Below are 15,700 nucleotides of genomic sequence, written 5' to 3'. Positions count from 1 at the left end.
TTATGCCAAACAATGAATCAGAGAGGTGTGGCTGTGCATCTGTGCTCATGAGACAAGTGTGAGATATTTGTCCTTTCAGAGTTTAGCATACACTTCAGTGTTTAGTGTTTAATGTTTGTGTCAGTGATGCATTTCTAAGCTGTTGGCCTCTTTTATTGGTTTGGTTCTTTCTCCCTCACTGGTAGGATGTTTCTGGTGTCTGGAGTAAGAAAATAACCACAGACAGAAGGTCCTGACGATCTGTGGTCCAGACTTTTTTTTTTTAACCAGGTGCTAGCAATGATTGTTTTGGCTACACAGAGATCCCCTCAGTGAATCAGATGTTTTCTCATTCAGACAGAAAAACGTTTTATTCTGAGAAAATCAGAGTCTAAGTTTTCAAACTAGGATTTCATCAATTTCATCTGATTTTTGGTGGATATAAGTAAGAGGTATGAAACTGCCATTGATACATTTAATTGGGTGTAGTTTACATCATGACTCATCATTTTGTTTAAGTGTCAACAAAGGCTCAATCTTATTCAGTCCCTCCAGGAAGTTGCGATATAGCGATAGCAACTATCAACGCAAATTCAACCAATCAGCACGATTTCTGTGCGGCCGTGCAATTTTATACAATCACCGCGACTTTACCGCAAATTTGACCAATCACCTTAAAGGTGACATATCATGCAAAATAGACTTTTTAATGGTTCTCTACCTGAAATATGTTTCCCTGGCATGTCTACAAACCCCCCGAGAATGAAAAAAATCCATTCTGCCCCTGTTCTGATTTCTCCACCTTTCTGTAAATGTGTGTGAAACCAGCCGTTTCAGACTTCAGTGTTTTTGTTACGTAACAACAATATCCGGTCTGTAACGGAGTCAGAGCTCGGAGCTTGTTCAGCCCATAGACTGTATAAAATACAACTCAACCCCTCCTCCGTTTTTCATTCCCTGCACACATGTGTGCTAACAAGGAGCTTAGGAGGGAGGCATACTAGTTGTAGGCTGTCTTAATAAACACAAAGGTCGGTTTTACTCCCCACGTCTGCAGATTTGAAGATCTAGTGGATGATTTTTATTTTTCATGGATAAGTGCTAGCGCTAGTTAGCATAGCCACATAGCTGCATGTTCGTAGCTGTGTACCAAGACACACGTCTACATGCTGATAAATAAAACAACAAGAAACACTAAATCTATGACCAATGGTTCAGAAAGGTCCTGCTGCAGGCGCCTCTCCGTCAGGATCAAATTCTGGATCAGATTCAGAGGGTTGAAGTAACGCGGGTCTGTGAGCAGCCGTGTATATTCAGCCAACATGTAGACATTAGATCAACATGCTGGAGAGCTGAGGCACATCCACTTCCTGAGGGGGCGTGGTCAGAGAGAAAACAGAGTGTTCTGAGGAGGACTGAAGAAGAGGGCTTTTCAGGCATGCCAAAATCTGATTTCAAAGAGTTTTTTTGAGCATAAACTTTAAAGACATGTTTTGGGGACCTCTTAGACCAATACATATTGATGAAAAAAGCGTGATATGTCACCTTAACCTCAGCCCCTGTATGTCATCAGTTCCCTCATCAATTTCACTTCCTTGTTAGCGGTTGACAAGATGAAACATGTCCGACACAAGAAAAGCACATTTACCAACTAATACTTCCGCCAAAGTTTGTGCAAGTCCGTTTCCGGATGTTTTACATGAAAGCTGGGGGTAAACTGTTTTGCATGGCGTGCAATATCATGGTGGAACATAAACGTAAGTCCTCACTTGATCGGCACTTTTCAACAGGAGAACATGCATGGAGAACAGGTGAAAAGTGACAATGACAATGTTGTTATTTGTAGATACTCAAATACCCTTTTAGTATTAATAAGCTATAGTTGTATTTATTAACAATGTATTTTTTTCTAGAACAACAGTGTTTACAAAGGAGGGGGAATATAAATACAAACACTGAACACACATTTCAAAATAGCACATATAACATAGCTTCTTTTGAAAACAGAATATTTTTTGTTTGTTGTAGGAAAATGATTTGCCCAATTTGAATTTAATAAAATTCATTCAAAAAAGTTGGGAAAGGTTCATGTTAACTACTCATTTTAAAGTTAAATAAAATTGTTTTTAATTGTTTCACTATATGCCAGAGCAGTTTTTCACAAAGTCTGTAAGATTAAGATGGAGACTCTCTGTGACGTTACCTGTGCTCAAATAAAGTATATTTTGTTCAAATAGTTGAAATCTCAAGCATTTTTTAGTAAGGCTACCAACAACACTAAAAACAACTGCCAATAGTTTTGAATATTTACTTGCCCCTGAGATGTTATTGGGGAAAAAAGCTTTAAAAAAAATTCAATTTTCACTGCAATTTCTTCAAAAAGATGTCGCAGAATGAGGATCTTTGGGCCGCAACAATCACACAAAAAAACACAAAATCCTGGAGGGACTGATTATTTCTCATGTCTACCCCCTCTGCTTGTTTCCATGTAACCCTTTGCCCTTTGGAACAGAGTTAAAAAGGGGAGTGGTGAAATGTTACCTTATAAAATGGAACAACCCTTCTAAAACCTGTTACATTATCAGTAGCTGTCAACAGCATTTACATAGACAGATGCAACATTAGCTTGCTAGCTAGTTTTCTGTGACATCAGTGATTACTACCAGCTACATTATAGCATTTTTTGACGCTTCTTCTACAGAATAGGACAATGATACATTGAAAAATAATTGAACTACAATTATACACTGGTTATTGTAATTTTCAAATCGTATTAGTAGAGAGAAAACATTTGTGCATTTATTTCACAGCTTGAAAAGCTGTGTCGCTGATTTACAAGGTATTCTGGGTGAGTCCTCGTTACACTGTTTGCAGTGTGCAAACAGATCTGCACACCCTCCTTCTAGATGTGGACATGCAAATTGTAACGTTAAGGCTGAGTGGTTGGGGCAACTTCTTAAAGGTACACAGAGTGAGCCAGATCGGATTGCTATGTGGTCAAGGATGAAGTATTGGCTGTATATTCATGGGTGTGGTCTCAGTGATGTTATCCATTGGTTTTTGAAGAAGCGTGAAAAAGCCAAGTGTCAGTGTCTGCCATATTGGAAATGCTGACTCAGCCTAACTTGAAAGAAATCAATGAAGGAACAGACAATGAGGTAGAGCTGAGATGGGCCTTAATCTTCCCAGCAAAGCAACAACTCATTCCACCCATCAGCCAATTCACTACGCCCCAAAGTATGCAGGTTTATACATTACTCCTAGCCTTGATATATTGTAAATGATGAATTATAAAGAATGTCATCCCCTATTCATTACATAGGAATAAGGAAATTAGCTTTTGAGACCAAAATCTTTTTTTATTTTTGTACCTAGCTGTAAACATTTCTGCTGTAAAGTTTCACATTTTATAATGAAGATTAATGAAAGTTTCAATCCATCAATCAAAAGACGGTCAGGGATATCAGGACACGTTTCATTGTTCTGTGAATTCTCATGGATCAATAAACTTAATTATAAAATATATGTTATAGTGTTTAGATTGACTTTATACTCAATATCATGGAACCTGATGTAACACTAGGATCTAATCAATATGACAAATGGCCCTGTACTATAATCATCTCCCTGTTGGTGAATTGCATAGACTGTATAAATAACGGACGTAGTATTTGTGACGTCACCCATCTGTTTCTGAAGCGCTGTTTTGAGGCCAATCGGCGGCGGGAGCCATATTGGAAATGTTGAACTCAACACAACTTCTGTTGAGCAAATGTGATGTAAAGAGGCAGGCTTTGAGTCTCCTCGCCAACAACTACAGTGTTCCCGCCTGTCAATCAAGTCAGCTGTGCCTTCCATAATGGAAAACTCGGAATCTTGATATCTTCGAAATTGCCGCGTTACAAAAAAAATTCACCCTGTACAGTGTGTGCCGATCGAGAAATGAGCTATCTAGAATACACACGTTGTTTGAACCAGGCTGTAAACATGTTTATTTCTGCTGTAAAGATCATCTTCTTTGAATGGGTGTGTATGTGGTTTCTGGTGTTTCTGCAGCCAGCCTCAAGCGGATCCTCCATGAATTGCAGCTTTTAACACTTCCGCATTGGCTTCAGTTCTCGCGGCCGGAGGTTGCCGGTTGGTTAATTGACATGTCTTATTCGCCTCATGCAGCATCTTAGCCTCACATCTGCATTCGCCCCAAATAATGATCTTATGGGAGAGACATTCATGAAACATTTCTGCACATGCCATGAGGAAATAAAGAGCTTGTCTAAGAGGAGAAAAGAAGGGGGCTTGAATCTGCAGTCCTGAATCCCCAATGTGGCTGTAATATATCATGCTGCCACTTGATTTCAGCTCATTGGTGTATTTATAGTAGTGGGACTGAATATGTAAATAAGAACAGCGTCAGCGCTGGTAGTTGGTATGCAGTGCTGCTAATTAAGACCTAATAAATGACTGCATTAGTTTGTGTCCCAAAAAGGAGGAATAATTTCTGCCACTGAGCTCTAAAAATGTCACAGAAAACCATGAATATATTCTGGATATTCAGTCATTTTACAGTCAACAGCATTGCTTTATTCAGCAGTGTCAAAAAGAGGAATGTGAGGTTGCCTGAGGAACTGGTGTTTGTCAGATGAGGTGGAAATAAATTCTGTTAAGATGTGTAACATGAACTTTACACAAACCTCTTGATTTTATGTTTTGGTGTTGCAGAAATATGAATCATTACAAAGGTTTTGCTGTGACACTGAAGATGAAGAGGGCTAATTTGGTCTTAGCTGTCCCTCTTTTGGCCCGTCTGTCCGTCCCTCTATGTGTGCCTGATGAAGCAACAGAGCGGCACATTTCACACCTGCTTCTCCCAGATGTTAAATCACAGATGCTGCTTCTGTTTCTGCAGCGGTCAGTCTGAAATTATAAATCAAATTTGGTGACCATTTTTTGAAGTTTTCATTCCCTTGTAGTAGTGCCAATAGGATTAAAGCTTTCCTCTCAGTATGACTGCTTTTTGTCTTGTCTTAGAGACTTCAACTGTATCAGAATCAACAATAAGTTATACACATACAATAATAAGCTATGTAGAAAATAAATACATGGTTGAAGTCCCCAGAGATCAGGACGAGGGCACTCTGGTGGTCTGTCTGGAGTCTGGTTATGGCAGCGTTGAGAACGTTGGATGCCGTAGTCTGGTTGGCAGAGGGGGGATGTAAACAGCTACCAGTATGACATGTGAGATCTCCCTGTGCAGATAATATGGTCGGAGGTCCACAGCGCTCTCGCTGCTATCCCGGTCTGCCCGGACAGTCTGGAAGCCGTCAATGGAGACGTTGTGGTCAGGAATATCCTGATGCAGCCACGTTTCTGTGAAGCACACCATGCTACATTCCTGGAACTCCGTCTGACTCCTGGCTAGTCCTGTTAGCCCGTCCATCTTATTATCCAGAGATCTCACGTTGCCCATGATGAGAGAGGAGAGACACGGCTTCTATCTCCTCTCCATAAACTTCCATCTCCTTATACCAGCTCTCCTCCTCGTAGCTCTATGCCTCCTCTGCCTCTATGCGTCCTAAATCTCCAGAGCTCAGCAGGAACATCCAGCGGTTCAGCCGATGAGTCGGCCGGCTTCAGCTCAACCAGCTGAGCATGAGTAACAACAAAACAAAGCGGGGTTACTGGGCAACAGTAATGCAAGTTAAAGTTAAAGTTGGTGATTACATCTTGAAAAACAGTCCACAACTCTCACCAACGGAAGGCCAAAAGAGGTCACAACTTCAACAAACTGCCAGAGAAAACTGATGAATTTTGATGAAGAAAAATCAGAAAGAAGAATGAATGAAGAGGAGCGACTCTAACAGGCTGCATGCACGGTTGGCGCATGCGCACAAGACCATATTGCTTTTTTTGATTGATGCCTTCAGTTTGACTGAATCAAATAAAAATAGTTTTAGATTTCTGAAGTTTCATTACATTAAGTCCAGCACACGGCAGCCGCTGGACGCATCAAAAACACATGAGCCGTAGTAAAAGCACACCAGACAGGATACATTTGAGTTTATGTGGAAAATGAAAGAACAAAGTTAATATCCTTCGACCACTTTTTGAATGTCTGTACGGAAAGTCTAACCTTCCTCAAAACCACATACATGCCTGGAAATCACAAAGCAACAGCCTCAGACAGAGTCTGTTTAAGAAACATGAACAGTCAAACAATCCAGCCTGAGAAGGTCGCGTTAGTCCACATGGTTCTGCATTATTTTTGTTTAATGGTCCGACCCAAAACAAACTGAAGGCGTGGATTTAATTAAGATGTCTTAACATAGACAGGCAATGGTTTGTATTGCCTGAATAGATGAGAACCAAAGGAGACAAAAGGAGAATAAAGTGCTTCATCGCTCTGCTATTGGGAAGTTCAGTTACATTTAACACCTTAGTTATTATCCTGTAATAACTTGGCTGCCCATTCACCCATTTGTGTTTCCAGGGTACATCTAAGAAGTCACTTTTGTATTCTGTCTCTGCAAAACCGCCATAACTATGCTACTTTGTAATGGCTCAGCAAGAAACAATTGGCAGCTGAGTGCAGCTTCATTTAAACAGTCCTCTGAGAGTCTCATTTACCCAGACACAGCCTATAGACTTGGCTCAGGATTCCCTGCAGCCTAATGCAAATAGCTACAGAGTATTGATACTCTTAACAGGCAGATTAAACATCCTCTCCTGTAGCTGAGAGCTGGAACGTTGCTTTAAGGTACTAAAGTTCTATACATGATCGTCTCCTGCTGAGGATGCACTGTGTGTTTCACTAACTGATATTAATTGATTTCATCATCATGTTTGTGTTTACTCTCAAGGCGCTGAATCCTGTTGATGGTAATTGCTATTGAGGGGTTGTTCCTGTGTCACAACCCGGCAGCTGGAGAGCACGCCTGAGTCTGGTTGCTGGATGTAAATAAGGACCGCTTGGTGCTGCAGTGGTGAGTTTTTATTCGGAGAGCTCGGTCAGTCGAGGTTTCACTTGCCTTTTTTTTTTGTTCCTCTAACTTTCATCTTCCTCTCTGTTAAAGTTTATTTTGTTGTCATGTTGAAGGTTTTTTTTCCATGACTGTATATTCAGTGTAAACATTTAGCATTTGTTGGGTATGTTATCCTATTGATCACGTTGTAATTGAACCTGTGGGGATTGATCGCTTTCGCCCACCACCCCATCCTGCCTCTCTTTTTACAATTACAGCAAGTGGCCTGAGGCTGTTCTCCATTGTTTGTCCATGTGTCACAAGTGATATCTCAGACACGGATGACTGGACTTTGAAGGCACTTAGAGGAATGATGCATTTTATCATTGCATGTTAGGAGCTACAAAAGCCTTCGGCCATAATAGAACAGGGGTACGTGACATGCTTATACCATGTGAATGCTCTTTTTCAGCAACTTCCTCTATGAGTTTTCATACTTCTACCGCCACTTGGTGCTTCTCTGTAGTAGTTAGCATAAAGAGATTCACTGAATGTTAGTTGTTGACTGACGTTTCTAATCAGGATTGTCCGTGCTAGTCTTAAAACCTGGTTTTGTCCCTGCTTTGCTTCCACTTCTAGCTGCTCTTTCACTGAACTTTGAAGCTTTTTGTAATTAGAGAGAAGTTAATTTGTAAGGGTGCTTATGTCAGACCAAAAGCAGCTTACCTACCTCCATTTTTTAAATCCCTCTTTCCCCTTTTATTCATATTTCATAAGCAGACAAACAAACAGAGTTTCAGTGTCTCCATCCAGTAGCTTAAAACACTTCCATTGACTTGTTTTTGGAAATCTTTTTTTAGCTTCACAAACAGCCACCGTATTGACTCTGCTTTCAGCTCCACTTTATGGCAGCGGATGAAAATGAGTGCACATATGGTGCCTCAAATATAATGAGGACAACAAACAAAAACTGTGGCTGCGAGGGAGCGACTAAATGCTCAGGACTCAGACAGAAGGGGCTCCGTTTAACAGATTTTGGAGTTCAGACACTAAAGGAGGCAAAATTTGGGGTAAACAATCTAAAAATAAACGCTGCCTCGTTGATGGCAGGAGATGCCTGATTGTCTGTGCACAAATAGTGCAGCTATGAAATACATGCCATGCAGAATGAAACCAGAACACCTTTTGATTTTGAAAAAAAAAACAAAAACTTTAAAGCTTCCTTTAAAAAAAACCTCTGAAAACACTGCAACAGGACTAATCCGTCATATATTGGTTCTTTGCTCACACTGATGTCATTTCTCTGAGTGTTTTCAATCCAGTGATGTCATGAAAACTGTACCAGTTAAGCTAAAGTCAATGCACCTCAAGAAACATAGCTTCTGATCAAAATAGGGAAATTCTAATTAGGGATGGGCAATAATTTTTGAATATTCAAATATTCACTTTGTAAAAATCAAAGAGTTACTTTGAATATTTTCTCATTTTAAAATTACAATTTTTTCATCCTTTTTACCGGTGCCTGGTTGTAATACAGTATTCCCGCCAGACGGTGGCTATGGAGCATCTCAAAGCTGTTTGCCAACCGCATTAAGTAACAGAAGAAGAAGAAGAATGCTAGCTGCATTAAATCACAAAAGAAGAACACATTTGAGATTTTTGGGGACTGAACCAGACATGAGGGAGGAGTTATTGATTTTTGTTATGACAGGGGAAATGGCTGGGAGACAGTTTTTAACCAGGTTGGTTGGGATGGGGTCGAGAATACATTTCCAGAGACTGAGCATGGCTGTAAAATGTTAACACACACGCCACTCTGCATCACAGAAACACTGATGTAAAGATCGAGACAGACGCTGTAAGGGCCACTACTAGCAGCACCTCGTCCTGCTGCTGGTTAACAAGACTCTAACACAAACAGTTAATGGGACAGGTGACAGGCACAGTCTAGGTGTTTTATTTTGATCATTTATTTATTTAACCTTTATTGAACAAGAGAATACCTGTTGAGATCAAGACCTCTTTCCCAAGGGTGACTTGGCCAAGAAGTGAGCAGCACACATTAGGGGTGTAACAATTCTATTTAACAACGATTCAATTCGTATCATGATTCATGGTTGCCGATACGATTAAGGGACGACATTGGTTCATTTAGAACGATACAAGCCTAAACTATTCAATGGCTTGAAATTGATTCAGTAACTTTTTAGCCAAAAATTCAACCAGTGTGACTGTGAAATAAATCCCTTGATACTGGACAGTCCTAGATTCCTGTTGTTGTTGTGATGTTTTTGGCCTGAGCCGAGTTTTGTCCTAGTCTCTGACTAAACATGCTGGAGAGGCCTGAGGCTTCTGCAGAGCTGATGTTACCTTGATGAACGCTGCAAGAGGTGCCTGGACGGTCGGCGTTGTGTGAAATCCCATGGCGTCTTAGTAGGTGGTTGGATAGATTTGTGGTGTTGCCGTGGTAACTTTACTTGACCTTTACATATCCTACAAACAGCGAGCGAATTATTTAGAACATCTCCGTCTTTGCAAAAGCCAAAGTGTTTCCACACGCTGGACCTCAATGGTGGCTTGATCATTTCTGGCTCGCCGGCTTCTCCTCTGCCATCCACCATGCTATGTTTTGTTGTCTGCTGGCGCGTGGTGATGACATCACAGACAGGCAGCCTGAATTGAGTAACGTTTAACGTATTTATCATTAAAAGTGTAAAAAAAACACATCCATATAAAGTCTGCCGTGCTTAAATCCAATGTGTTATTTCCTAGTATGGATACAATCGATTAATTACCTTTTTAAACGATGTTAGATCCATATATGTCGCACAGAAGGCCAACTTGCCGAGCACAGATCGATGGAGTCGGATCATAGGAATATAAATCGATACATCGATGTAGTAGATGAATCGTTAAACCCGTAGCACACATCATAAAATATTACATGATACAGAATAGGTTACAGACAATAAGTTAGAACAAACAATAACAGAGACTCTGACACCTACATGGAAAAATCGAGGCACAACAGACAGAGAGAGCAGGTAGACACATTTCTTCATACTTTATAAAAACCTTCTTCCTCCCTGTCCTGAGACTGATCCTCCACGTCTAACAGGGTGACCTGCCCTGTGATAGTCACCTCTAATTAAAAGCAAGCCCACCGTGTATTGATTCACAGGACACTACATTGTAAGTGTGCTGCAGGTGTCACCACTGAAAGTAAACACTCCGCTTCATTAACACTCCGTATATGTGGCCACAGTGTAAATCAGCACCGGGGCTAAGTGGCGTTGGAACACAACACTGAACCAGAGACAGCAGGAGCAATTTGTGCACAGTTCAGTTTACAGTTTACAGGCAGGTGACGCTGGCTTTGCGTGTGAGGCGGTCAGTTCCCTCGGTTCTCTGGTGAAAATGTGACATGAAGCGGACTGCTCCTTATAGATTAGTTGAATATATATAGAAACTGACGTGTTTCATTTAACATCAAACAACAGTAGCACTGGGATGTGTCATCATCTGCTGCTAGACATAACACGCCCTGCAGTGTGACTATTGCACACGCATACATCAAAACTGTGATGTTAGACGCCATATTGTGCAGCCTGAGTGCCTACATAAATACTTTAGCTTATTTCACCAGCGACTCTTGCATCAGAGCTTAAATGTTATTAACATTTTGCAAGTTATTGTGTGGCTAATACTTTTAAAGTCTAATTGAAAACAAACCTGATCATCATCTCTTTGCATCCTCTTCCCACTTCTGTGTTTTCAGTATGTTCCCCCTGCATGTAACATAACTTACAGACTTCATAACATGAAGAGAAAGCCTCAGAATTCTATTGTAAAGAAGTATGCACAGACTGCATGAGTGAATATTCTTGGTTTTCTGCAACAAAAGCTGCAACGGCTCAGGTATTTGATTTGACACTTTAAGCAGGATTATGCAAACTGTAATCTGAGGGAGGTCAGTTGTGATAGCGGTGAAAGAGATGTTAGTTTTCACTTTTCACTCACATCCCCCTTTGATCTCGTACTGTACTTTGAAAATGGGGCATGACACATAACCATGCAAGGTAAGGCATCATGTGATCCACTCCAGCCGGGGCCTGCCAGTCGCTGGGGGGGTTGGAGCACACACATTTTGCTTTGGAAAGTGGGTGACATTCCCCTTTAAGCTATTGAATCATCAACACTCAGTGCTGATTCACTGACTCCCCATTCATGTGCATCAGAATAAAGCTGAGGAGAGAACCACACTCAGTCACTGTATTGTAATTTGGTACCACCATGGATTAGATGTAGAAAATCTTCCTTCAGCAGCTGGTGACTCCAATATCATGCAGCAAATAACACTATTCAAAATGTGCAACACACACACACACACACACACACACACACACACACACACACACACACACACACACACACACACACACACACACACACACACACACAGTAGCAAACAGTTAAGCACACAGAACAAGGGAAGCTTTCTCTCCCATGTGAATGAGCAGCTACGGCTGAATGGTTGAGTGTGTCCTCTGTCTCTGTGAGGTCGACAGCCCAGGGAAGATTAGGAGGAAGCTGATGAAATGAATGAGAAAGGAAGAAAGAAGAGAGGAAGAGACAGAGGGGGAAAAACTGATGGCTCAGGGAAACCTGCAGGATTACACTTGCTTTAAGGGAATTCTCTCAGTGAGAGTTCTGCAGAGTCTGAGAGTGGACACGCGCATGAAATATCTGCAGGCTTAAATCTCTCATTAAATCTACATCAAACCGATCAGCTCCTCCCGTTTGTTGCCGTTTGTGTTTTAGCTTCACCGCCCTCCCCCCAGCCCCTCCATCCACCGAGCGCATTCACGTTTATTTTTGTAAATCTTTTGCATTATTCATTACCAGCCCTTAGCTCGCCTGGGGCAAGCCTCATGACTGGCCTTCATGCACAGGTTATAATCTCACCTGTGCACAGTCCTCATATATTTTTAGCTTAACCTTTCTGACATTTTTAAATCATATTGAAGCTGTTATGTAATAATCATGACAAAGGGGCTGTTGTTGACTGGGTGTGGGACCCTATTCAAAGAGCCCCTGTCACTAGCTGGTGGCCAGTGTTGGCAGGGAGAAAAAGGGTGGGGTTGTGAATGAAAGCGGTTTTAAAATAGTCACTCTCCCCGACATGCGTCACCAAAGCCAGGGCACAACACAGCTCCCCACTCTTTCTCGCTTACTGTTTCCATATGTTCATTTGGCACGGTGCTCTATACTATCACGCAGCTCCCAGCTTTTCGTATAGATGACAACAATTCCCCTTCAGTACAATGGCTTACTGAACAAATGTTTTATAATCAGAGCAACCAGTCTCCTAATTAGCCCCTATCACTTTGAAACCACATGTAGGAAGGTTTTTCTTTTTAATTGAATCACTAGCTATTAATAGAGCCACTGTGGGGTGATAGCTTAGCCATGAAATTTGATACACACTCTCAGGTCTCAGGAGGAATTGTACCAACTTTGGTATTACTCTATGAACCAATCAAAACTGTGGTTCAGTGTTTTGGTTTATGACTTCACACCTACCAAACTGATGAAATTCCAATTAACCTCAACCATTCAGTGTGTTGAGTGATATTCTATCAGTAACACTTGCACGGTTACCATGGTAAAAATAGTTCTTTCCAAACACTACCATCAGGGGCATGTCCAGATACATTTTTTTTGACTGGGGTGTCCCAACTTGCGGACATGAAGTATGTGTGCACACACACAGATAACATTAAAAAACACCTCTGTCTCCACCAAGTGGCAACCTCCGGTCTAAACATATGTAGAAGTGTTAAAAACTGCAGTTCATCGAGTGTCCGCTTGAGGCTGGCTCCGGAAGTACCGGAAACCACATACACACCAATTCAAAGAAGACGATCTTTACAGCAGAAATAAACATGTTTACAGCCTGGTTCAAAAAACGAGTGTAGTTTGGATAGCTCATTTCTCTTTCAGAACACACTGTATGGGGGGTGAATTTTTTCATAACACAGTAATTTCAAAGATATTAAGATTACAAGTCTTCCAATGAGAGGCACAGCTGACTTGATTGACAGGCGGGAACACTGTAGCTGTTGGCTAGGAGGCTCAAAGCCCGCCTCTTTATGTCACACTCGCTCGACAGCAGCAATATGGCTGCAGCCGATGATTGGTCTTCAGAAACAGATGGGTGACAGGGATACTACGTCCATATTTTATACAGTCTATGGTCTCCACTTATTATATCTACTGTGACCAGTAACATTAAGGTATCTAAAAGATGGTTTATTCCTGTGTATATTGTATTTTACTTTAAAGAGTAAGACAGGGTGTCAGCATTGATATCCTTTAAGGTTCATTCTGTGGAGACTGTCCTGGTGAATAATGAAATAGAGACTTCTGCTGGCCGACAAGGTTTTATTTTCTTTGCAAAGAAAAAGTTAGTCAACACCCAAGTGGTTAGAATGAAGAAAGACCCCCAACATGCGGAAAGCATCAACTTTTATATAAAGATAGAGGGCGGAATATAATAATGTACGTACCAACAAAAAGAAACGGGCTGCATCAAAATGCTGAGAAAGCTATCCAGCCTGTTGAAACGCAGCCCAAACGATTCATAAGTCCGGATTCTGATAAGCAAACAGCCAACCACATTTCAAGATTTTGGAGTGGCCAGTTTGGTTACAAGGCTGGCCCTTTGCCACCCCTGGACTTCCCTCTGGATCTGCCCCTGAAGTGCTTTCACATTGCATGTACTGTACATTCACCAATCACACCACATTCATACACTGAAGGCAGAGGCTGCTATGTTACTAATACCATTCACATGCATTTGCACACCACTGGCTGTGCCACTGGGAGCATTTTGGGGTTCAGTGTCCTGCCCACGGACACTTCAACAACTGAACAAACTGCCAACTCTCTGAACGAAAGATGACCCACTGAGCCTCAGACGCCCCAGAGCTGCCCCACAGCTGCCCTACAGCTGCCCTACATCCTCCCCCTGTATCCTCCTCATGGTGTAGCTCGTACTTTGGAAAGTAAAGTACTATTTGTTGCTCTTTTTCCTTTCAAAATGTATTTTTAGACTCAGCATTGTCAGTATGTTCTGCTTTTTAAAAAAAAGGACCTCAACTGTGACATTTTTGCTGACCTATAACTTTTGTAAACAATTTGATTCCAACTGATGCTCTTGGCATTTGAAAGCCATCACCAGTTAAAGTTTTGAAAAGCTATTAAGAGTAAAAGTTAGTGCAGGAGAGTTAGAATTGAATGTATAAAAAAAGGCAGGTCCTGCGTCATCTCAGCTGACGTGGCTCAGGGAATTATGAGGACACAATATGTTTTATAAGGTCATGTTCACAGCAGTGGATGTACGTTGACCTTCATACAGGATGAGCACATTAAACCAGATTCAGATGCAGATTCTGAAAATGTTTTGTCATCAAGCTTTGAGAACATAGATTTTTGAAAATGTAGATTGTTTATTATTTGTCTTCAGGAAGAAATGAAAATTAAGTTGAAGAAAGGAAAGGAGACAAGTGTCAGTCATGTAGTTTAACTGCATGAGTGCATCCCTTCTCTCACTTTACTGCACAATTCTGTAGCCTCACGTCTAACAATACACCATTACTCATGCACCATCTTTTTCTGGCTGTCACAATGAGAGGAAATCATCCCTTTGCTCTCTGCGTAACATCCTTTTCACTTTTCCTCAGAGGTTAAGTCACCTTTTCAGCACTAAGTACTCTTTAACTCTGAAAATATCCAGCTTGGGACATTTGGTTCAGTCCTGTCACGACATAAAGTTTGATGGGTTGTCAAAGTGACATGAGTAATGTTCGCTCTGGAGTATTTTGTCATCTGGAAAAAGTGACGGCGGTAAAAATCTTTCCATATAAAGTCCATTATAGGAGGAATTTAGCCCTTAAATATTGACATGTTTGATTTCTTCTGAGGAAAAGGAAGACTTGAGCCAACATTAAAGTACATATAGTCATTCTAAATATTACAGAATTTAAAGTTTATTCTGACAGACTGATGAAATGATCAAAACACCTCCCCTTTACTTTACTTCAATCTTCTTCAGTTTGTTAATTACGGGGTTAACATAAGCTCAGACATACTAATAGATTGATCCCAGATCTGAACCTGATTGGTCTGTTATATATTTGATTTGGGTCAGGACCTCATTTGTCTGTGTTTACATGAGGTGCTGTTGCAGGAAGAGTGAGTGCTAAACCCTCCAGGCCACAGAGGATGTTGACTAACTGAACCCATCTGTTGAATTTGAATGTGTAAACCATGCTAATCAGAAACTCGGACATTTTGGCGTGGAACAAATATCAGTCTGAAGATTGTAAGAGAAGTTCTTAGAAATACTGTGATAGAGTGTGTATTGTGTAAAGCAACCTGAGGGGGGCACGGCTCCTGGAAATGACTCTGTGTGAGTGAGACATCTTTGGTTCAGACTGCAACGCCTGTCAGATAAATCAGAAGTACAGTTCAGGAATACACAACCATTAGATTATTATCAAGAGCCACCATGAGGTCAAATTGTTGAAATATCTGCAGAGAAATTTGAAGAAATATTGGATTGACCTCCATAAATTTACGTGTCCACATTCTTGGCTGAGAATGAGGAGAATGTATCCTCCTCTAAGGCCACACTTTTTTTTTTGTGTGTAAAAATGTCAGCAGGATCAGACTCTACCTGACAGAGCGTGCAACACAGC

The 15,700-nt window shown here is 41.1% G+C and overlaps 1 protein-coding gene across 5 annotated transcripts in view; it reads left to right on the top strand.

Moving 5' to 3' along the window:
- The window catches only part of adarb1b (adenosine deaminase RNA specific B1b), a 197,386-nt gene that overhangs the window by 48,855 nt on the left and 132,831 nt on the right, over positions 1–15,700 (top strand). For 4 of the 5 annotated variants that reach the window (XM_034694486.1, XM_034694483.1, XM_034694482.1 and 1 more), the window contains one exon: positions 6,837–6,959. The exons of the other annotated variant lie outside the window; for it this stretch is intronic. The gene's annotated coding sequence lies outside the window, so the exon portion shown is untranslated. The remainder of the gene's footprint in view (positions 1–6,836; positions 6,960–15,700) is intronic. 5 annotated transcript variants of the gene reach the window in all.

Source organism: Notolabrus celidotus, chromosome 10, assembly GCF_009762535.1.
Source record: "Notolabrus celidotus isolate fNotCel1 chromosome 10, fNotCel1.pri, whole genome shotgun sequence".
Taxonomy (NCBI): Eukaryota; Metazoa; Chordata; class Actinopteri; order Labriformes; family Labridae; genus Notolabrus; species Notolabrus celidotus.
This window is presented reverse-complemented; position numbering and strand designations above follow the sequence as displayed.